A 23,934-nucleotide genomic window follows, 5' to 3' on the forward strand; every position below is an offset into this window, starting at 1 on the left:
GGTTGGACTTGACGACCTCAAAGGACTCTCCCAGCCTCAGCACTGCTGTGATTCTGCTCCGAGGCCTTTCTTCTTCCCACCTCTGCTGACACCATCTGCACACCCTGCCCTGTGCTCCTGGTGACTGGAACAATCCTTTGCTTCTTGCACAAAACAAGGTCCTTTAGCTCCATGCAGAGCTCCCCTTGGCGTGCCTCTGGCAGCAGTATCAAGGACTGGGGGCTGATTGTGGGGGGTTCTGTGATCACATCCAAGTGCCAGGTTCTGCACAGTGGCCACAGCAACCCCAGGCAGTGCTACAGGCTGGGGTCAGAGTGGCTGAGAGCAGCCAGGTGGAAAGGGACCTGGGGGTGCTGGTTGATGGTAGGCTGAACATGAGCCTGCAGTGTGCCCAGGCAGCCAGGAGGGCCAATGGCATCCTGGCCTGCATCAGGAACAGTGTGGCCAGCAGGAGCAGGGAGGTCATTCTGCCCCTGGACACTGCACTGGTTAGGCCACACCTTGAGTCCTGTGTCCAGTTCTGGGCCCCTCAGTTTAGGAAGGAGGTTGACTTGCTGGAACGTGTCCAGAGAAGGGCAACAAAGTTGGTGAGGGGCTTGGAGCACAGCCCTGTGAGGAGAGGCTGAGGGAGCTGGGGTTGCTTAGTCTGGAGAGGAGGAGACTCAGGGGTGACCTTATTGCTCTCTACAACTACCTGAAGGGAGGTTGTAGTGAGGCAGGGGTTGGTCTCTTCTCCCAGACAACCAGTACCAGAACAAGAGGACACAGTCTCAGGCTGCGTCAGGGGAGGTTTAGGCTGGAGGTTAGGAGGAAGTTTTACACAGAGAGAGTGATTGCCCACTGGAATGGGCTGCCTGGGGAGGTGGTGGGGTCACCGTCGCTGGGGGTGATCAGGGCGAGGCTTGACAGGATGCTTGGTGCCATGGGTTAGTTGTTTAGGTGGTGTTGGATGATAGGTTGGACACCATGATCTTGAAAGTCTCTTCCAACCTGGTCTATTCTATTCTATTCTATTCTAACTTGGTGTTGGAACTTGTCTCCGGCTTGGCGCCACCGAGCCCTCAGCATGCTTCAGCGCCTTCCCTCAGCACCAGGGCAAAGATATAGGAAGGGATTTAAAATCATCCACTCCTGGCTTGGAGAGTGGGACCTAAACCCCTGTGGTTTCTCCCTTCAAGGCAGAAGGCTTGCCTCCTGCCTGAGCTTGTCTTGCTTGTCCTGGGGAGGGCTGCAGAGGAGAGCACTAACACATGAGGGCATTCAGGTGGGAGGCCGGAGCTGAGTGGGTGCAGCTGGCCCTGCGCTGAGGGGCTCTGCAGCCTGCTGGTTGGCACATTGCCGTCAGGAATCAGCACAGGTGAGGAAAGCAGCTCCACAGAGACAGGCCTGGGAGTGCTGGTGAGCAAGGAGCTCACCCTGAGCCAGTGATGTGTCCTCTGGAGGTGTTCAGGAGGAGACTTGGTAGGGTGCTTGGTTGTATGGTTTAGTTGGTTGGGTGGTGTTGGATGATGGGTTGGAGAGGATGATCTTGAAGGTCTCTTCCAACCTGGTCTATTCTATTCTATTCTATTCTATTCTATTCTATTCTATTCTATTCTATTCTATTCTATTCTACTCTATTCTATTCTACTCTACTCCTATTCTATTCTGTTCTATTCTATTCTACTCTACTCTATTCTATTCTATTCTACTCTATTCTAGTCTACTCTATTCTATTCTACTCCTATTCTATTCTATTCTATTCTATTCTATTCTATTCTATTCTATTCTATTCTATTCTATTCTCCTGGCCAAGAAAGCAAAGGATCTGCAGGGGTGCATGAAGAAAAGTGGCTCTCAGGTGGAGGGAAGTTCTCTTCTCCTATCAATCTGTCCTAGGGAGGCCACAACTGGAGGTCTGGGGCCAGTTCTGGGCTCCCCAGTTCAAGAGAGACAAGGAACTACTGGAGAGAGCCCAGCAGAGGCTACAAAGCTGCTGAGGGGCCTGGAGCAGCTCTGTGAGGAGCAAAGGCTGAGAGCCCTGGGGCTGAGAGCCTGCAGAAGAGCAGCCCCAGAGGGGAGCTGAGCAATGCTCAGCAAAAGCTAAAGGAGCTGTGGGAGGCAAGAGGCTGGGGCCAGGCTCTGCTCAGTGGTGCCCAGGGACAGGACACGGGGCAACAGGCACAAATGGAACCCAGGAGGTTCCATCTGAACAGGAGGAGAAACTGCTTTGTTGTGAGGGTGCTGGAGGCCTGGAGCAGGCTGCCCAGAGAGGCTGTGGAGTCTCCTTGTGTGGAGAGCTTCCAACCCCCCCTGGCCATTGTGCTCCTGGGCAAGCTGCTGGGGGTGCCCTGCTGGAGCAGGGGAATTAGACTAGGTGATCTCCAGAGGTCCCTGGCAACCCAAGGGCCTGGGAGTGCCGGTGGACAAGCAGCTCACCATGAGTCAGCAATGGGTTCTCGTGGCCAAGAAGGCCAATGGTGTCCTGGAGTGCATGAACTTCTTACCAACATCTATCAGTACCTGAGGGGTGGGGGTCAGGATGAAGGGGCCAGGCTCTTTATAGTGGTGCCCAGTGATAGGACATGGAACAACAGGAGCAAGCTGGAGCCCAGGAGGTTCCACTTCAACATGAGGAGACACTTCTGGAGGTGTTCAAGAGGGGATTGGATGTGGCACTTGGTGCCATGGTCTAGTCATGAGGTCTGTGGTGCCAGGTTGGACTTGATGATCCTCGAGGTCTCTTCCAACCTTGGTGATACTGTGAGACTGAGGTGAGGGCACTGAGCCCTGGAGCAGGCTGCCCAGAGAGGTTGTGGAGTCTCCTTCTCAGGACCCTTTCCATCCCTGTCTGGATGTGTTCCTGTGTGACCTGCCCTGGGTGCTCCTGCTCTGGCAGGGGGGTTGGACTCAATGATCTCCAGAGGTCCCTTCCAACCCCTAGCATTCTGTGAAGCAGGGTGTAACCAGCAGGTCAGGGGAGATCCTTCTCCTTAATTCTGCCCTAGTGAGACCCTGCTTTAGCAGGTGGACCTGTTTTAGTGGGGGGTGGTTGGACTAGATCTCCAGAGGCCCCTTCCCACCCTAACCACTCTGTGACCAGAAAGAGCCAAGCAGTCTGCTTATTGGCCTCCCACACCTCAGCAAATCCCCAGCCCTCTGGTTTCTTGTAGCCACAAGCCTCAGCTTTGCCATTTTTCACCACTTCCACAGTCCCACTGCAAGGTTAATGCCAGAGCCTGTCAGTGCCAGGGCAGAGCCGAAGGAATGCAGCTTAATATCCCAGCAATTAGCACAAGGGCTGTGGAGCTGAGGGCGGTCTGCACGTTTTAATTAGCTGGAGCGGCTGAAGAATTCCTCAGGCTGCCTCCAGCCGGGTGCATGACTCAAAGCCCACCCACAGAACAGTAGCATGTGGCAAAGGCAAGAGGTGAGGCCCTTGGCCCACTCTCCCACAAAGTTTCTGGGACAGAAGGCAGCGGAGAGCTGTCTGCTGCTGGTGGGCATGCTGCTGAGCTGCCCCAGGGGGAAGGTAACGAGCAGGGAGGAGACAAGGAGCACATCACAGAATCACAGAACAGGATGGGCTGAGCTGGGAAATAGAGTCGTGGAATCAACCAGGCTGGAAAAGACCTCAGAGATCACCAAGTCCAACCTCTCACCCAGCACCATCTGATCAACCAAGTGCCTTATCCAGGCTCTTCCTAAACACCTCCAGGGATGGGGACTCCACCACCTCCCTGGGCAGCACATCCCAAGGGCCAATCTCCCTTGCTGGGAAGAACTTTCTCCTCATATCCAGCCTGAACCTCCCCTGGCACAGCTTGAGACTGTGTCCTCTTGTTCTGGTGCTGGGTGCCTGGGAGAAGAGACCAACCCCCACCTGGCTACAACCTCCCTGCAGGGAGTTGGAGAGAGCAAGAAGGTCTCCCCTGAGCCTCCTCTTCTCCAGGCTAAGCAACCCCAGCTCCCTCAGCCTCTCCTCACAGGGCTGTGCTCCAGACCCCTCCCCAGCTTTGTTGCCCTTCTCTGGACACCTTCCAGCAGCTCAACCTCCTTCCTAACCTGAGGAGCCCAGAACTGGACACAGGACTCAAGGTGTGGCCTGAGCAGTGCTGAGTGCAAGTCCAAGTGCCAGGTGCTGCACTTTGGCCATGGCAACCCCATGCAGAGCTACAGGCTGGGGGCAGAGTGGCTGAGAGCTGCCAAACAGAGAGGGACCTGGGGGTGCTGATTGACACCCACCTAAACATGAGCCAGCAGTGTGCCCAGGAGGCCAAGAGAGCCAGTGGCATCCTGGCCTGCATCAGGAACAGTGTGGCCAGCAGGAGCAGGGAGGTCATTGTGCCCTGTGCTCAGCACTGGTTAGGCCACATCTTGAGTCCTGTGTCCAGTTCTGGGCTCCTCAGTTTAAGAAGGACATTGAGAGACTTGAAGGTGTCCAGAGAAGGGCAACAAAGCTGGGGAGAGGCCTTGAGCACAGCCCTGTGAGGAGAGGCTGAGGGAGCTGGGGTTGCTTAGCCTGGAGAAGAGAAGGATCAGGGGAGACCTCATTGCCCTCTACAACTACCTGAAAGGTGGTTGTAGACAGGAGGGGGTTGGTCTCTTCTCCCAGCACCAGAACAAGAGGACACAGTCCCAAGCTGCGCCAGGGGAGGTTTAGGCTCAAGGTGAGGAGAAAGTTCTTCACCGAGCGAGTCGTTCGTCATTGGGATGTGCTGCCCGGGGAGGTGGTGGAGTCCCCATCCCTGGAGGTGTTCAAGGGGAGATTGGATGTGGCACTTGGTGCCATGGTCTAGTTGTGAGGTCTGTTGGGACAGGTTGGACTTGATGAGCCTTGGGGTCTCTTCCAACCTTGGTTATACTGTGAGACTGATACTGTGAGTGACTTCCCTGCTCCTGCTGGCCACACTGTTCCTGCTGCAGGCCAGGATGCCATTGGCCCTCTTGGCCCCCTGGGCACACAGCTGGCTCATGTTCAGCTGCTGTCCACCACTACCCCCAGGTCCCTCTCTGCCTGGCTGCTCTCAGCCACTCTGACCCCAGCCTGTAGCACTGCCTGGGGTTGCTGTGGCCAATGTGCAGCACCTGGCTCTTGGATGTGTTCAATCTCCTGCCCTTGGCCTCTGCCCATCTGCCCAGCCTGGCAAGGTCCCTCTGCAGAGCTCTCCTACCCTCTAACAGATCAACTCCTGCCCCCAGCTTGCTGTTAGCTGCATAGCACAACAGACCAGAAGGAAGCACAGAATGCATCAGGTTGGAAGGGACCCTCAAAGGTCATCTTGTCCCCTGGAGTGAGCAAGGACATCCCCAACTAGATCAGGTTGCTCAGAGCCCCAGCAACTTTGACCTTCAATGTGTCCAGGGATGGGGTCTCAGCCACCTCTCTGGGCAGCCTGTTCCAGGGTTTCACCACTCTTCTTGTAAAGAACTTCCTCCTGATGGCCAACCTAAATGCCTGCTGCAGAACCTCAGCTACCCTGCCCAGGGAATCCAAATCAGAATCACAGGCTGGTCTGGGCTGCAAGGGACCTCCAAAGATCATCTGCTCCAACACCCCCCTGCAGGAAACAGAGACATCCTCAACTAGATCAGGCTGCCCAGAGCCCTGTTCAGCCTCACCTTGAATATCTCCAGGGATGGGGCCTCAGCCACCTCCCTGGGCAACCTGTTGCAGTGTTCCAGCACCCTCCTGGTGCAGAACTTGTTCCTCACATCCAATCTAAATCTACTCTTCCATAATTTGAGAGTTGTTGCTCAAGATCAAAACCCAGCTCTGCTCAGTGTGGGGCAGGAGCAAGTCCATGTCCCAGACTGGGCATCATCCCCCCCAGTATCTGCATACACTGCTGAGAACAGGACTAAGAAAAGGCCTGCTTAGAATCCCCAAAGAGGTTTGAATGAAACCTTTTCATGGGGTGAACTTGCTCTGGCAGGGGGTTGAACTAGATGGTCTTTCCAGATCCCTTCCAACCCAGAGCATTCTGTGCAGGATAAGATGTGTCCCAGAACCAGACAGAATGCTGGACTGGGAGGGACCTCTGGAGCTCACCCAGTCCAACCCCCTGCCAAAGCAGGGCACCCACAGCAGCTTGCCCAGGAGCACAATGGCCAGGGGGGGTTGGAAGCTCTCCACACAAGGAGACTCCACAACCTCTCTGGGCAGCCTGCTCCAGGGCTCAGTGCCCTCACCTCACAGTCTCACAGTATCACCAAGGTTGGAAGAGACCTCAAAGCTCATCGAGTCCAACCTGTCACCACAGACCTCATGACTAGACCATGGCTCCAAGTGCCACATCCAATCCCCTCTTGAACACCTCCAGAAGTGTCTCCTCATGTTGAAGTGGAACCTCCTGGGCTCCAGCTTGCTCCTGTTGTTCCATGTCCTATCACTGGTCACCACTATAAAGAGCCTGGCCCCTTCATCCTGACCCCCACCCCTCAGGTACTGATAGATGTTGGTAAGAAGTTCATGCACTCCAGGACACCATTGGCCTTCTTGGCCACGAGAACCCATTGCTGACTCATGGTGAGCTGCTTGTCCACCGGCACTCCCAGGCCCTTGGGTTGCCAGGGACCTCTGGAGATCACCTAGTCTAATTCCCCTGCTCCAGCAGGGCTCCCCCAGCAGCTTGCCCAGGAGCACAATGGCCAGGGGGGGTTGGAAGCTCTCCACACAAGGAGACTCCACAGCCTCTCTGGGCAGCCTGCTCCAGACCTCCAGCACCCTCACAGCAAGGAAGTTTCTCCTCCTGTTCAGATGGAACCTCCTGGGTTCCAGTTTGTGCCCACTGCTCCTTGTGCTGTCCCTGGGCACCACTGAGCAGAGCCTGGCCCCAGCCTCTTGCCCCCCTCAGGCCCTTCAGCTCTTGCTGAGCATTGCTCAGCTCCCCTCTGGGGCTGCTCTGCTGCAGGCTCTCAGCCCCAGGGCTCTCAGCCTTTGCTCCTCACAGAGCTGCTCCAGGCCCCTCAGCAGCTCTGTAGCCTCTGCTGGGCTCTCCTCAGTGTCCTAGCCCTGAAAATGTCATCTTGTTAATGGAACAATTTGAGGGCTTCTTTTTCAGCAAAAAGAAGTTCTTTAGGTGGATAAAAACCCAACCCACAAAAGCTGTTGGTGTTAGGGGGGAGAGGGGGGAAGGTGGCATTTCCCTTAAAGCTTTTTAACAGAGGTTTTGTTTCCTGACCTGTTGAGCAGGGTCCAGCTCTCTGGCACTGCAAGGCAAACACTAGATAGAGACAAGGCCCTGGGGAAAGAACCCCCCCACCCCCCCTTCTCTTCATCATTCCAGAGGAAATTGTTAGTGACAATGCACCCCAGCCTGTGAGCTGGGATTCCTTGCATTTGGAAGGCTTTGCTTTGTTGTTGTTGTTGTTCCTGCCTTCTCACTGCCAGCTCTGACCACCCACAAGGGAGAGGGAAGAACAGAGAGAGAGTGCAGCCCATACAAAAGGATTCCTGCAACCGGAGGAGGCTTCCTTGGCTGTCCTGGCTGTATGGTGTCTCTCAGGAGGGTTCCCAGAGTGTCTCCAGCACTGGAGCTTGGAGGGCAGAAGGTCATATTCAACGTTACCCCTTCTGGGAGGAAATCTTCAGCATCACTGACTGGAACTGGGCTGTACTGGGGCCTGTCCTCTCTGATCACAGAACCACAGAACCACAGCACAGCTTGGGTTGGAAGGGACCTCAGTGATCAGCTACTCCAACCCCCCTGCCATGGCTCTCAGCTGGACTTGGTTGACCAAGGCCTCGTCCAACCTGGCCTTCAACACCTCCAGGGAGAGGGCATCCACAGCCTCCCTGGGCAGCCTGTGCCAGGGTCTCACTACCTTTGTACTGGAGAACCTCTTCCTCAGTTCCAGCCTAACCCTGCTCTCCCTCAGCTCCAAACCATTCCCCCTTGTCCTGTCTCTGGACACCTTGATGGGAAGTCCCTCCTGCAGCCTTCCTGTAAGATCCCTTCAGGTACTGCTAGGTAGCATTGAAGCCCCCCAGAGCCTCCTCTTCTCCAGGCTGAACACCCCCAGCTCCCTCAGCCTGGCCTCACAGCAGAGGGACCTCCTCTTTGTACTCTGATCAGAGATGCCTCCTTGCTCTCCCCAGGGTGATCTGAGCAAGGGAATTGAAGCACCCTAAGTCAGTTTGCAGAGGACAGTAAGCTGGGATAGATCTGCTGGAGGGTAGGGAGGATCTACAGAAGGACCAGGACAGGCTGGATTGGGTTGAGGTCAACTGTGTGATGTTCAGAAGGCCAAACACTGGCTCCTGCACTTGTGTCACAACAACTGAAGGAAAAAGAGATCCCATCACAAGTGAGAAAATGTCAGGCCAGAAGTCCAAGCCTCTTCCTTTTTCCCAGCAGCACTTTCATGGCTTTCCCTGTGTAACTGAGAAGTAGCTGTGCTTTGGAGGGAGTGGGCTGCTTAAAATGATGAGAAAAAGCTTTTGTCCTCTGCAACAGGAAAGGTGATCAGGGAGGGAATGGTTTGGCCTGGTTTGCATCACCAGAAGGCCCCTCCACTGCGCTGCTTTGGTAAGGGATATCAGGGGAGATTTCCCCATAGGCTCCAAAGCAGAGACCTTCCTGTTGGAGATGATGGGTAGGAAACCCTGCCTCAGAGCCTCAAAATCCAAGGTTAGAGTCATGGAATGGACTGGGTTGGTAGGGACTTCCAAAGGTCATCTACTCCAACTCCATCTGCAGTCAGCAGGGACATCCTCCACAGGAGCAGGTTGCTCACAGCCTTCTCCAGCCTCACCTTGAGTAGCTCCAGGGATGGAGCCTCAACCACCTCCCTGGGCAACCTGTTGCAGGGTCCCAGCACCCTCCTGGTGCAGAACTTGTTGCTCACATCCAATCTCAATCTGCTCTGCTCTCATTTCAAACCATTGCCCCTGCTCCTGTCCCTGCAGGCCTTTGCAAACAGTCTCTCTGCAGCCTTCTCGCAGCCCCCTTCAGGTCTTGGCAGGCTGCTCTTAGGTCTCCCCTGAGCCTTCTCTTCTCCAGGCTGAACAGGCTGTCCTCCTGGCAGAGCTGCTCCAACCCCCTGAGCATTTTCATGGCCCTCCTGTGTTTCATAAGATGAGCAGCAGTGGTTGCTAGGCTTTGATCAGATGCCAAGCACATTATCTCCACTTCATTATAAAGCCCAGGGATGGCCAAGGGGCGAGGGTGGAGTTAGGAATATTCCTCTCAGGTAACATGGGGGCTGTTTGGATGCATGGGTGATACCCTGGCTATAAGAACAGGAGGAACTCAGGAGAAATCTCATTTTTTCCAGAGTTAACAAACAACTCCTGTTGTTCTAATTGAATTTTTGAGCTCAAGGACAGCTTGAATTGGAGCCTAAGTCCCAAGGAGGGTTGTTTTTCTCTCCACGCCTAGCACTGCTGGTTTTAAATGTTATGTCCCCTTTCCACTCCTAGCTTTCTCAGGACTTTGCTGTTTAATGTTGTTATTCTTCCCCATCTCTGCCAGAAGTGTTGTGTTTCGGCTACAGCAGAGCCCATCTGAAAAGCCCTGGAGGTTTCTGCTTGCTGCTGCCCTGCCCTGGCTCCATTGCTTCTGGCCCTGCTTGGGACTCACAGCTTTGGCTGTTGACAAGCTGAGAAATCAGCCCAAGAACTTCACAGAACCACAGAGTGGTAGGGGGTTGGAAGAGACCCCTGGAGATCATCCAGTCCAACCCCCCTGTTCCAGCAGGGCACCCACAGCAGCTTGCCCAGGAGCACAATGCCCAGGGGGGGTTGGAAGCTCTCCACACAAGGAGACTCCACAACCTCTCTGGGCAGCCTGCTCCAGGCCTCCAGCACCCTCACTACAAAGAAGTTTCTCCTCACATTCAGATGGAACCTCCTGGGTTCCAGTTTGTGCCCACTGCCCCTCGTCCTGTCCCTGGGCACCACTGAGCAGAGCCTGGCCCCAGCCTCTTGCTCCCCACAGCTCCTTCAGCTCTTGCTGAGCATTGCTCAGCTCCCCTCTGGGGCTGCTCTGCTGCAGGCTCTCAGCCCCAGGGCTCTCAGCCTTTGCTGCTCACAGAGCTGCTCCAGGCCCCTCAGCAGCTTTGTAGCCTCTGCTGGACTCTCTCCAGTAGTTGCTTGTCTCTCCTGAGCTGAGGAGCCCAGAGCTGGCCCCAGACCTCCAGGGAGCAGAACCTTCCTCAACCCCCTTTTCTCACGCTCTTGATGCAGCTCGCAGTAGTTGCACTCTTTGTGGATTTAGAGGAAAACAAAGGGAAAAAAGTGCCCAAGGAACATCTGAGTTATGAAGTCATGAACAGAGAAGGCCTTGTCAGCAGGATGAAGCAGCCCTTCTCCTGCAGCTCCAAATTCCTTGGCACTGGCAGCACCTGCTGCCCCAGATGCCCCAGCACATCCTTCTCTGTTCCAGAGCCCTGGAGCAGGCTCCCCAGGGAGGTTGTGGAGTCTCCTTCTCTGGAGCCTTCCCAGCCCTGTCTGGATGTGTTCCTGTGTGACCTGCACTGGATTCTCTGCTCCTGCTCTGGCAGGGGGTTGGACTGGAAAACCTCCAGAGGTCCCTTCCAAGCCCTGACATCCTGTGATCCTGTGATCCCATCCAGCTATGCCCCGGGACATGTGCGCTGATGCCAGGCAGCGTTCCTCCAGCTCCATCCCCAGCAGGAGGTGAGAACAGCCCTTCCCCCACTGCTGCCTGCCTGCTTTCACTCCCAGGAGCTGCGGAGCTCCACAAGTGTTCGGCACCTGCTGCCCGCCCGGGCTCCCAGCTGCTGCCCACCAGGGCTCCCCGCTTGCTGCCCGCCCGGGCTCCCGGCTTGCTGCCCACCCGGGCTCCCCGCTTGCTGCCCTCCCGGGCTCCCAGCTGCTGCCCGCCCGGGCTCCCAGCTTGCTGCCCGCCCGGGCTCCAGGCTTGCTGCCCGCCCGGGCTCCCCGCTTGCTGCCCGCCCGGGCTCCCAGCTTGCTGCCCGCCCGAGCTCCCAGCTGCTGCCCGCCCGGGCTCCAGGCTTGCTGCCCGCCCGGGCTCCAGGCTTGCTGCCCGCCCGGGCTCCCCGCTTGCTGCCCGCCCGAGCTCCCAGCTGCTGCCCGCCCGGGCTCCCAGCTGCTGCCCGCCCGGGCTCCAGGCTTGCTGCCCGCCCGGGCTCCAGGCTTGCTGCCCGCCCGGGCTCCCAGCTGCTGCCCGCCCGAGCTCCCAGCTGCTGCACGCCCGGGCTCCCCGCTTGCTGCCTGCCCGGGCTCCCAGCTTGCTGCCCGCCCGGGCTCCCAGCTGCTGCACGCCCGGGCTCCCCGCTTGCTGCCTGCCCGGGCTCCCAGCTTGCTGCCCGCCCGGGCTCCCAGCTGCTGCACGCCCGGGCTCCCCGCTTGCTGCCTGCCCGGGCTCCCAGCTTGCTGCCCGCCCGGGCTCCCAGCTGCTGCACGCCCGGGCTCCCCGCTTGCTGCCTGCCCGGGCTCCCAGCTTGCTGCCCGCCCGGGCTCCCAGCTTGCTGCCCGCCCGGGCTCCCAGCTGCTGCACGCCCGGGCTCCCCGCTTGCTGCCTGCCCGGGCTCCCAGCTTGCTGCCCGCCCGAGCTCCCAGCTGCTGCCCACCCAGCCCTCCTCTCCCGGCTGGCTTTGGGAAGCAGCCGCTGAAAGGCGATCTGCTTGACCTGATGTGAAAGGGATTTCACTGGTGTCAGGACACTTGATGACAGCAGGGAGGGAGGGTAGAAATGAACTCCTTCCATCTTGCTGATGCAAAATGAGTGGAGACACATTGCTTTAATATCTTCTTTGTAACTCATTTCCTCCTGTAAAGGCTGAAAACTCAATGCTTTATGTGCCTCTGGGTTTATGCCAGCAAACTACTTGCAAACTCACCCATCTGCAGTAGACAGGGGTCATGAGTAGCTCTGATCCAGCTCTTTATGTCCTCTGCAAGATGGGCATCGCCCCTGTGTGAGCTGTGAGAGGTAGCCTAACTCCTCTAGGAGGTGATTTCACTGCTTTGTACAACAACCTTTAGCTTTTCCTTGTCATTAAGGCTTTGTCTTCCTCAGGCTGTGCCCTGATGCCCTGTCTGCCACCAGTCAGGAGCTGTGGTTGAGTCCATGGGTCCTGCATAACCCCACAGTAAACAAATCTCAGCTGCTGCTCACAGCGAGCATCATCAATACCTGTAGCTATGGGCTCACCATAGATCTCTGCAAGGAAGGAGGAAGTTGGGCTGGGGGCTCAGTGCCCTCCAGCTCCTTCCTCCAGAGGGAAATTCAAAGAACTGCATCCCCAGGCTCATGAGCTGAGCAACCTGGCCTAGCAAAAGAGGTCCTTGCCCGTGGCAGGGGGGTTGGATCAAGATGATCTTTAGGATCCCAACCAACCTAAACCATTCTATGAATCTGTGACTGCTTTCTTTGCAGAGCCTCCTTCCCAGATGTTCTATGGGGCTGGGATCCCACCCAAACCTGAAGAGTCACTAGGGCCAGCAATTCATAGAATCACAGAACCAGAGAATCATGAAATCAGAGTCACAGAATCATAAAATCATAGAATAATAAAATCAGAATCACAGAATCATAGGATCACAGAACCACAGAATCAGAATCAGAGAATCAGAGTCAGAGAATCAGAATCACAGAATCAGAATCACAGAACCACAGAATCAGAGAATCACAGAATCAGAATCACAGAATCGCAGAATCAGAATCAGAGAATCAGAATCACAGAATCATAATCAAAGAATCACAGAATGAGAATCAGATAATCACAGAACCACAGAATGAGAATCACAGAATCAGAGAATCAGAATCGCAGAATCACAGAATTGCAGAATTAGAGAATCAGAGTCAAAGAATCAGAGAATCAGAGAATCAGAGAATCAGAGAATCAGAATCAGAGAATCAGAATCACAGAATCACAGAATCACAGAATCACAGAATCAGAATCACAGACTCACAGAATCAGAATCACAGAATCAGAATCAAAGAATCAGAGAATCTGAATCACAGAATCACAGAATCAGAATCAGAGAATCACAGAATCAGAGAATCAGAATCAGAAAATCAGAGAATCAGAGAATCAGAATCAGAGAATCAGAATCAAAGAATCAGAGAATCGGAATCATAAAATCAGAGAATCAGAATCACAGAATCACAGAATCAGAATCAGAGAATCAGAATCAAAGAATCACAGAATCAGAATCACAGAATCAGAGAATCATAATCAGAAAATCAGAGAATCAGAGAATCAGAATCAGAGAATCAGAATCAAAGAATCAGAGAATCAGAATCACAGAATCACAGAATCGGAATCAGAGAATCAGAGAATCAGAATCAAAGAATCACATAATCAGAATCACGGAATCAGAGAATCAGAATCAGAGAATCAGAGAATCAGAATCAGAGAATCAGAATCAGAGAATCAGAGAATCAGAATCAGAGAATCACAGAATCAGAGAATCAGAATCAAAGAATCAGAATCAGAGAATCAGAGATTCAGAATCAAAGAATCAAAGAATCAGAGAATCAGAATCACAGAATCACAGAATCAGAATCAGAGAATCACAGAATCAGAGAATCAGAATCAGAGAATCACAGAATCAGAGAATCAGAATCAAAGAATCAGAGAATCAGAATCAAAGAATCAGAATCAGAGAATCAGAATCAAAGAATCAAAGAATCAGAGAATCAGAATCACAGAATCAGAATCAGAGAATCAGAGAATCAGAATCACAGAATCAGAATCACAGAATCAGAGAATCAGAATCAAAGAATCAAAGAATCACAGAATCAGAATCAGAGAATCAGAGAATCCCAGAATCAAAGAATCAAAGAATCAGAGAATCAGAATCAGAGAATCAGAGAATCAGAGTCAAAGAATCAAAGAATCAGAGAATCAGAGAATCAGAATCAGAGAATCAGAGAATCAGAATCAAAGAATCAAAGAATCAGAGAATCAGAATCACAGAATCAGAATCACAGAATCACAGAATCAGAATCACAGAATAAGAATCAAAGAATCAAAGAATCAGAGAATCAGAATCAGAGAATCAGAATCACAGAATCAGAATCAAAGAATCAGAATCAAAGAATCAAAGAAGCAGAGAAGCAGAATCAGAGAATCACAGAATCACAGAATCAGAATCAAAGAATCAGAGAAGCAGAATCACAGAATCAGAGAACCACAGAATCAGAGAATCAGAAGCCCAGAATCCCAGAATCATAAAAGCAGAATCCCCGAATCAGAGACTCAGAGAATCAGAGAGCCATGGACCCAAGCCTGCCTGCTGGCCGCGCTGGCTGTCGGTGCCGGTGCCCCGCTGCAGGTGGGGGCTGTGGGCACGCCAAGCCTTCTCCCAGACTTGGCTCCCGCTGGGTGATTCAGCTGGGCGTTGTTGCCTGCCCCATGTAAATTAGCTTTGGAGTCGGCGCTCAGCGGCTGGGAGGCCTTTGGGCAAGAGAGTGGTGTGGATGAAAGGGTATTTGTTAGGCTTTGTAACACTGACAGACACCTGTAAGCATTGTGTGGTGTCAGCACATTCGTCCCTGCAGGGAAAGGAGCCTGGGTTGTTGCGTCCCAGAGCCATCTGGTTCGGTGCTTAGCGTGGAAAACACAAAGCCTGCAAGTTTTCCATTAGAGGGTTTACTGACACTGGGCTCCACTTAGGAGCCAGTCCTCCTAAATTGAATTTATTTGGAAATAGACACGGCCTCTGAATCAGCTCAAAACCCTCTTTTAACTGCCTGTGTCTGTGCTCTCTGTGTTGATGGAAACATTTAACCCATTTAGCTGGGAGTGTTTTCTCTGAGGCCCGCTGAAACTGCAGATCAGAAGAAGCTGCCTCTGAAATCAAACTTGGGCTGAGAAAGAAGTGGGGTTTTGAGCTAAGGGAATGGGGTGACCAGGCAAAGCCTCCAGCTGTCAAAGGACACAGAAACCTATGCAAGGTAGCCTTGACAAATAGCACAACAGACCAGAAGGAAGCACAGAATGCATCAGGTTGGAAGGGACCCTCAAAGGTCATCTTGTCCCCTGGAGTGAGCAAGGACATCCCCAACTAGATCAGGTTGCTCAGGGCTCCAGCAACTTTGACCTTCAATGTGTCCAGGGATGGGGTCTCAGCCACCTCTCTGGGCAGCCTGTTCCAGGGTTTCACCACTCTTCTTGTAAAGAACTTCCTCCTGATGGCCAACCTAAATGCCTGCTGCAGAACCTCAGCTACCCTGCCCAGGGAATCCAAATCAGAATCACAGGCTGGTCTGGGCTGCAAGGGACCTCCAAAGATCATCTGCTCCAACACCCCCCTGCAGGAAACAGACATCCTCAACTAGATCAGGCTGCCCAGAGCCCTGTTCAGCCTCACCTTGAATATCTCCAGGGATGGGGCCTCAGCCACCTCCCTGGGCAACCTGTTGCAGTGTTCCAGCACCCTCCTGGTGCAGAACTTGTTCCTCACATCCAATCTAAATCTCCTCTTCTCTCATTTGAAACCATTGTCCCTAGTCCTGTCTATTCAGGGCTTTGCAAGCAGTCACTCTGCAGTCATCTTGACCCTTCAGGTTATGGCAGGCTGCTATTAGATCTCCCCAGAGCTCTCCAGGCTGAACACCCCCAGGTCCCTCAGCCTGTTCTCATAGCAGAGCTGCTCCAACCCTCTGATTCTTTCTTCGTGGCCTCCTCTGGAGCCTCTCCATCAGGTTCATGTCCTTCCTGTGTTGAGGACTGCAGAGCTGGAAGCAGTACTCCAGGTGAGGTCTCACAGAGCAGAGCAGAGCAGAGGGGCAGAATCACCTGTCTCCATCTGTGGCCACACTGCTTTTAGACTAGAATACATAGAATACACCAGGTTGGAAGAGACCTTCAAGATCATCGTGTCCAACCCATCAACCAATCCAACACCACCCAAACAACTAACCCATGGCACCAAGCACCCCATCAAGTCTCCTCCTGAACACCTCCAGGGATGGGGACTCCACCACCTCCCTGGGCAGCCCATTCCAATGGGCAATCACTCTCTCTGGGTAGAACTTCCTCCTAACCTCCAGCCTAAACCTCCCCTGGCACAGCTTGAGACTGTGTCCTCTTGTTCTGGTACTGGCTGCCTGGGAGAAGAGACCAACCCCCACCTAGCTACAACCTCCCTTCAGGTAGCTGTAGAGAGCAAGAAGGTCTCCCCTGAGCCTCCTCTTCTCCAGGCTAAGCAACCCCAGCTCCCTCAGCCTCTCCTCACAGGGCTGTGCTCCAGACCCCTCCCCAGCTTTGTTGCCCTTCTCTGGACACCTTCCAGCAAGTCAACCTCCTTCCTAAACTGAGGGGCCCAGAACTGGACACAGGACTCAAGGTGTGGCCTAACCAGTGCAGTGTACAGGGGCACAATGACCTCCCTGCTCCTGCTGGCCACACTGCTCCTGAGGCAGGCCAGGATGCCATTGACCCTCTTGGCTGCCTGGGCACACTGCAGGCTCATGTTCAGTCTACCATCAACCAGCACCCCCAGGTCCCTCTCTGCCTGGCTGCCCCCAGCCTGTAGCACTGCCTGGGGTTGCTGTGGCCAATGTGCAGAACCTGGCACTTGGATGTGTTCAATCTCCTGCCCTTGGCCTCTGCCCATCTGCCCAGCCTGTCGAGGTTCCTCTGCAGAGCCTCTCTGCCCTCCAGCAGATCAACTCCTGCCCCCAGCTTGGTGTCAGCTGCACATTTACTGCTGATGGATTCAATGCCCTCCTCCAGATCATCAATGAAGATGTTAAAGAGCACAGGGCCCAGCACTGATCCCTGGGGCACACCACTGGTGCCTGGCTGCCAGCTGGCTGTGGCACCATTCACCACCACTCTCTGGGCTCAGCCCTCCAGCCAGTTCCTAACCCAGTGCAGTGTGCTCCCATCCAAGCCATGAGCTGACAGCTTGGCCAGGAGTTTTGATGAAGCCCAGGCTGCATTTGCCCTTCTGGGAGGCAAGCTCACCCTGTCTGCTCATGCCCAGCTTCCTGCAGGAGGGAAGGAAGGAACGAAATGCACATTTCAGCTACTGCTGTTCCTTACCATCTTCAGTGGCAAGCACCACTTTTTCCTTCCAAAGGAAAAGCCTCAGCATGGCACAAAGCACCTGCTTGGCTGTCCACTAACCTCCAGAAATGATCTCTGGTGGAACTTTCTTCCTGACCCTCCCATGGCTGGCTTTAAGCCACAGAGCCCTGGATTTGCTTGCCCTAAATATATCCAAGTGCCAGTCATCGATTTATTTCGTGTTGGGTTTGGTTTGTTTGCTTTGTTTATTCTTTTAAGCCATTTACCCCATTTGCCTTGGAACTTCAGGCTGGGGTTACTGCAGCCTGCCTGTAAATGAAGGGAGGTTTTTGTGAGCCTCAGAGTGGATATAGAATTTATCAGCTGAAGATGATTTGGGGTGAGGAATCATGTTCAGCAGTGGAAAGCGAAGGAAAAACGCTGAGCTGGGGAGAAACTTCCTCAAGGTGCTCCTTATGAATCCCTGTCTGAACGTTTCCTTCAGTTGGCTCAAGGGAACAGGCTACATTTTGGCTGAAAAAATACCACAGAAAAGACACACACACACAAAAAAAGGACAGCAAGCTGGGTGGAGTGGCTGGCACACAGCAGGGTTCTGCAGCCAGCCAGCCAGACCTGGACAGGCTGAGAGCTGGGCAGGGAGAAATGGAATGAAAGTCAACAAGGTCGAGGGGAGAGTCTTGCACCTGGGAAAGAACAACCCCAGGGAGCAGGAGAGGTTGGGGACTGAGCTGCTGGAGAGCAGGGAAGGGGAAAGGGACCTGAGGGGTCCTGGTGGATGGGAGGTTGACCATGAGCCAGCAAGGTGCTCTGGTGGCCAAGGAGGCCAATGGCATCCTGGGGTGCATTAGAAGGGCTGTGGGCAGTAGGTTGAGAGAGATTCTTCTCCCTCTCTACTCTGCCCTGCTGAGGCCACATCTGGAATATTGTGTCCAGCTCTGGGCCCCTCAGCTCAGAGGGGACACCTTCCAGCACCTCCAGATCCTTCCTGGCACAGAGGCTCCAGAGCTGGCCCCAGAGCTCCAGCTGTGGTCTCAGCAGAGTGGAGCAGAGGGGCAGAATCCCCTCCCTGGCCCTGCTGGCCACACTTCTCTTGCTGCAGCCCAGGCTCTGCTTGGCTCTCTGGGCTGCAAGTGCTCCCTGCTGGCTCCTGGTGAGCTTCTCCTCCCCCAGCATGCCCAGGTCCTTTTCTTCAGGGCTGCTCTCAAGCCAGTCCCTGCCCAGCCTGGATTTGTGCCTGGGATTGCCCCAACCCAGCTGCAGGATTGCCCCAACCCAACCCTGCACTGAACTTGAAATAAAAGAGAGTGGAAACAACAAGCCTGCTTGAAAGCCATGTTAAAGCAATTGGTGACCTTGCACTTGGCCTTGTTGAACTTCATGAGGTTCACTTCTTTGGGAAGGTCTAAGAGCCCCCAGTCAAGGCTGTGTTAGTGCAGCAGAAGCACTCCCTGCACTCAGCAAATTCTTTAAAGGAGCCTGGAAAAAACCTCTGTGGGAAGAGGGAAAGGGAACACTGGGTATCCTATTCCATCTGAGTACAGCCAGGAGAAAGCACAGAAGAGCTCAAGAAGCCATCTAGTGTGTCCTCCTGCCCCTAGGCAGTGGGGATCATCTTTTCATTTGATGCATAATGATCAGAAGGGAAATGGGAGGAAAGAAATGGATTTTTCCCACCAAGACTTACCCCCCAAAAAATGTTAGTTTTCACTTGATGTGGTCCAAAAGCAGCTTAGGCTTCTTCGCTGCGCATGGTGAATGTATTCTGTGGGTCAAAACCAGCAGCCAGTCTCCTTGTGAAGCAATGGCATAGCCAAAACCAAACCAGAAAGACTTCTCAGAAGTCATATTCATGGAATCACAGAATGGCTCAGCTTGGAAGGCACCTCAGAGATCATCTGCTCCAACCCCCTTGCCATGGACAAGGATCCCTCTCAGCTAGACTTGGTTGCTCATGGGCTCATCCAACCTGGACTTTAACACCCACAGGGTAGAGGCATCCACAGCCTCTTGGGATGAAGAGCTGAATCTCATAAAGGTAGAATCCTGAACATGGGGAGGAGCCTGCACCAGGACAGGTGAGAGGTAGAATCCTGAACCTGGGGAGGGACCTGCACCAGTACAGGTGAGAGGTAGAATCCTGAACCTGGGGAGGGACCTGCACCAGTACAGGTGAGAGGTAGAATCCTGAACCTGGGGAGGAGCCTGCACCAGGACAGGTGAGAGGTAGAATCCTGAACCTGGGGAGGAACCTGCACCAGGACAGGTGAGAGGTAGAATCCTGAACCTGGGGAGGGACCTGCACCAGTACAGGTGAGAGGTAGAATCCTGAACCTGGGGAGGAACCTGCACCAGTACAGGTGAGAGGCTGCTCTGCTGGAAAGCAGCTCTGCAGAGAGGGACCTGGGATGCTGGTGGACAACAAATTGCCCCTGAAGCAGCAGTGTGGCCTCGTGGTCAAGAAGGCAAAAGGTCTCCTGAGGCACAGAGGAGTTTTTCTATAGAGCCAACTTGTGCCTTTTATTGTACTAAGCATCACTGCATTTTTATGCCCTTTTTTATTCATGGTCTCCCAGGCAGCCAGTGGCAGAACAAGAGGACACAGTCTCAAGCTGTGCCAGGGTGAGGAGGTGAGGAGAAAGTTCTTCCCAGAGAGGGTAATTGGCCACTGGGATGTGCTGCCCAGGGAGGTGGTGGAGTCCCCATCCCTGGAGGTGTTCAGGAGGGGATTGGATGTGGCACTTGGAGCCATGGTTTAGTTGTCAGGAGGTGTTGGGTGTTAGGTAACAGGCTGGACTTGATGATCTCTGAGGTCTTTTCCAACCTGCTTGATTCTATGATTCTATTATTATTAATTCTAGTATTATTATATTAGATATATATCTATATTCTATTACATAATGAGAGATCATTCTGTATTATTAGTATATATTATTATATGATAATGGTAAATAGTATTCCATTGCAATTATATATTCTATTATTAGTAGTTATTAATCACACATTAGTTGACAATCACACATTAGTTGACAATCACACATTAGTTATCAATCACACATTAGTTATCAACCACACATTAGTTGTCAATCCCACATTAGTTATCAATCACACATTAGTTGTCAACCACACATTAGTTGTCAACCACACATTAGTTGTCAATCACACATCAGTTGTCAATCACACATTAGTTATTAATCCCACATTAGTTGTCAACCACACACTAGTTGTCAATCACACATTAGTTATCAATCACACATTAGTTGTCAATCACACATTAGTTATTAACCACACATTAGTTGTCAATCACACATTAGTTATCAACCACACATTAGTTATCAACCACACATTAGTTGTCAACCACACATTAGTTGTCAACCACACATTAGTTGTCAATCACATATTAGTTATTAATCCCACAGTAGTTGTCAATCACACATTAGTCGTTAACCACACATTAGTTGTCAATCCCACATTAGTTATCAACCACACATTAGTTATCAACCACACATTAGTTGTCAATCACACATTAGTTGTCAATCACACATTAGTTATCAACCACACATTAGTTGTCAACCACACATTAGTTGTCAATCACACATTAGTTATCAACCACACATTAGTTGTCAATCACACATTAGTCGTTAACCACACATTAGTTGTCAATCCCACATTAGTTATCAACCACACATTAGTTATCAACCACACATTAGTTATCAACCACACATTAGTTGTCAACCACACATTAGTTATCAACCACACATTAGTTATTAATCCCACAGTAGCTGTCAATCACACATTAGTTGTCAACCACACACTAGTTGTCAATCACACATTAGTTATCAATCACACATTAGTTGTCAATCACACATTAGTTATCAATCACACATTAGTTGTCAATCACACATTAGTCGTTAACCACACATTAGTTGTCAATCACACATTAGTTATCAATCACACATTAGTTGTCAATCCCACATTAGTTATCAATCCCACATTAGTTATCAACCACACATTAGTTGTCAATCACACATTAGTTATTAATCACACATTAGTTGTCAATCACACATTAGTTATTAATCACACATTAGTTGTCAATCACACATTAGTTGTCAACCACACATTAGTTATTAACCACACATTAGTTGTCAATCACACATTAGTTGTCAACCACACACTAGTTGTCAATCACACATTAGTTATCAATCACACATTAGTTGTCAACCACACATTAGTTATTAACCACACATTAGTTGTCAATCACACATTAGTTGTCAACCACACATTAGTTGTCAATCACACATTAGTTGTCAACCACACATTAGTTGTCAATCCCACATTAGTTGTCAATCACATATTAGTTATTAATCCCACAGTAGTTGTCAATCACACATTAGTCGTTAACCACACATTAGTTATTAACCACACATTAGTTGTCAATCATGCATTAGTTGTCAACCACGCATTAGTTGTCAACCACACATTAGTTATTAATAATCACACCCCTGACAATAATATAAGTATTTCTAATTCAATTTGCCTTTTTCCCTAGCTGTGCTTAACCAAGCCCGCAGCTCCCAGCCTCTTAGCTGGTGCCATTGCCTTGCTTAAGTAGCTGTCCCCAGGCAGCAGCAGGGCGAGCGTGCTCGCCCCCATCACATCCACTTATCTGCTCCTCGCTGCAATTAAGAGCAATTACAGCTGTCAGCACACCAGCCAAATCACAAACGGCAATTTCCCCTTCCAGGTTCCTCGCTGACAGGATAAATTGCATAATCATCACTTAATACCAAGCTCTTCTTTCCCTAATAATACACCAAAGCCAAAGGTTTACCAAAAGGCAGCCCAAGGAAAACACAGAAACCCGAGACGGGGGGAAGGCGACGTGGGAAAGCCAGGCACTGAGGGGTGGGCCTGGTCCCACGGCAGGGCTGGAGGGAGGCAGTCGCAGGGTTCAGCAGGTCCAGGGAGGGGATCCTGCCCCTCTGCTCTGCTGAGACCCCACCTGCAGCGCTGGGGGCAGCTCTGGAGCCCTCAGCACGGCACAGCCGGGGACCTGTTGGAGCAGGGAGAGCCACAGCGATGCTGAGAGAGTTGGGGCTGTGCAGCCTGGAGAAGAGAAGGCTCCAGGGAGACCCTCTGGTGGCCTTTCAGTGCTTGAAGGGGCTGAGCAGAAAGCTGGGGACAGACTTTCTATCAGTGCCTGCTGTAACAGAAAAAGGGGGGAATGGTTTGAACTAAAAGAGGGAGATTCAGACCACAGAGATGGAAGACGTTTGTTACAGAGAGGGTGGTGAGACCGTGGCCCAGGCTGTCCAGAGAAGGGTGGGAAATGGTCCTAGAACCATTCCAGATCAAGTTGGATGGGGCTCTGCTCAAGCTGATACAGTTGAATGAAGGCATCCCTGCCTGCTGCAGGTGGTTTTGGATCAGATGGCCTGGAAAAGTTCCTTCCAGCCCAAACTCAGTCTACAATTAGATGTCCCCACCCACTTCAGGGGGGGATGGACTAGAAGACCTTTAATGGTCCTTTCCAACTCAAACTAGTCTATGAGTCTATGACCCTGGCACTCAGCCTTCATGGGTTCTGCCTCCATGGGGAACAGTGATGGGCTTTGTCCCAGCAGATTTGATTGCTTGGAGGATTAATGTGCTGGGACATGGCCTGCAGGACACCTCTGCATGGAAAAATGATCAGCAACCCAGGCCAGAGCTTTCCCCAGAAGCTCAGGCTCACAGGATGTGAGGAGTTGGAAGGGACCTCCAGAGACCATCATGTCCAATTCCCCTGCCAGAGCAGGAGCAGAGAATCCAGCACAGGTCACACAGGAACACATCCAGACAGGGCTGGGAAGGCTCCAGAGGAGACTCCACAACCTCTCTGGGCAGCCTGCTCCAGGGCTCTGGGACCCTCACAGTGAAAGAGTTCCTCCTCATCTTGAGCTGGAACCTCCTGTGCTGGAGTTTCTATCCATTGCCCCTTGTCCTATGCCAGGGTGCAGCTGAGCAGAGGCTGTCCTGCTGACCCTCAGCTTGCTGGATGTCCACCATGAGAGATTCTGGTTAAACTGGCTGCCCAGGGCCTCACTGAGCCTCACCTTGAATATCTCCAGGGAAGGAGCCTCAAGCACCTCCCTGGGCAGCCTGTGCCAGTGTTCCACCACCCTCATGGTAAAGAATCTGTTCCTCACATCCCATCTCAATCTGCTCTGCTCTAGTTTGAAGCCATTGCCCCTGCTCCTGTCCCTGCAGGCCTTTGCAAACAGTCTCTCTGCAGCCTTCTTGTAGCCCCTTTCAGGTCCTGGCAGGCTGCTCTTAGGTCTCCCTGGAGCCTCCTCTTCTCCAGGCTGAACACCCCCAGCTCCCCCAGCCTGTCCTCACAGCAGGGCTGCTCCAACCCCCTGAGCATTCTCGTGGCCTCCTCTTTCTGATTTGGCTCCTTTGCTCAGCGCCAGCTCCTTGTGAAGTGCCCCAAGAAGCTGATGTGTGAAAGGAGGGGAGGAGATGAGCTAGGATGACATTTTGCAGTGCCTGTGCTAGCTCTGGCTGCCAGCTCACCTCTTTCCCACGGGTAAGTCTCTCCCCAAACCCTTCTCCCCAGCCTCCCAGTCCTCCAGCCCTGCCTGGGGGCTGCGTTGAGGCTGGGGAGCTGAGTGCTTCCATTCAGCTGCACAACAAGCTGAGCTGCTTCCCTCCCCAACTCCACAGCCATCCCACCAGCCATCCCCTGGTGGCTAATGGGAACAGCCAGAGATCGATGACTCCAGCCTCAGATCGTGGAATTACTTGAACAGAAGCAGCACACCCAAGAGTGCAACTTCATCTGCTTTGGTGTTTTTCCTGTGGCTCCACTCTTGGGCAGATGCCTGCTGGCTGCAGCCCCAAGATAGAGAGGGAACCCTGTAAGGACTTCTCCCCTTTTAAAGGCAGCATGGGTGTGGGGTGAGAGAGCCATGGTGAAGGGGGCAAGCAGCAGAAGATGGA

The sequence above is a fragment of the Dryobates pubescens genome, chromosome 5 (assembly GCF_014839835.1).
Source record: "Dryobates pubescens isolate bDryPub1 chromosome 5, bDryPub1.pri, whole genome shotgun sequence".
Classification (NCBI taxonomy): domain Eukaryota; kingdom Metazoa; phylum Chordata; class Aves; order Piciformes; family Picidae; genus Dryobates; species Dryobates pubescens.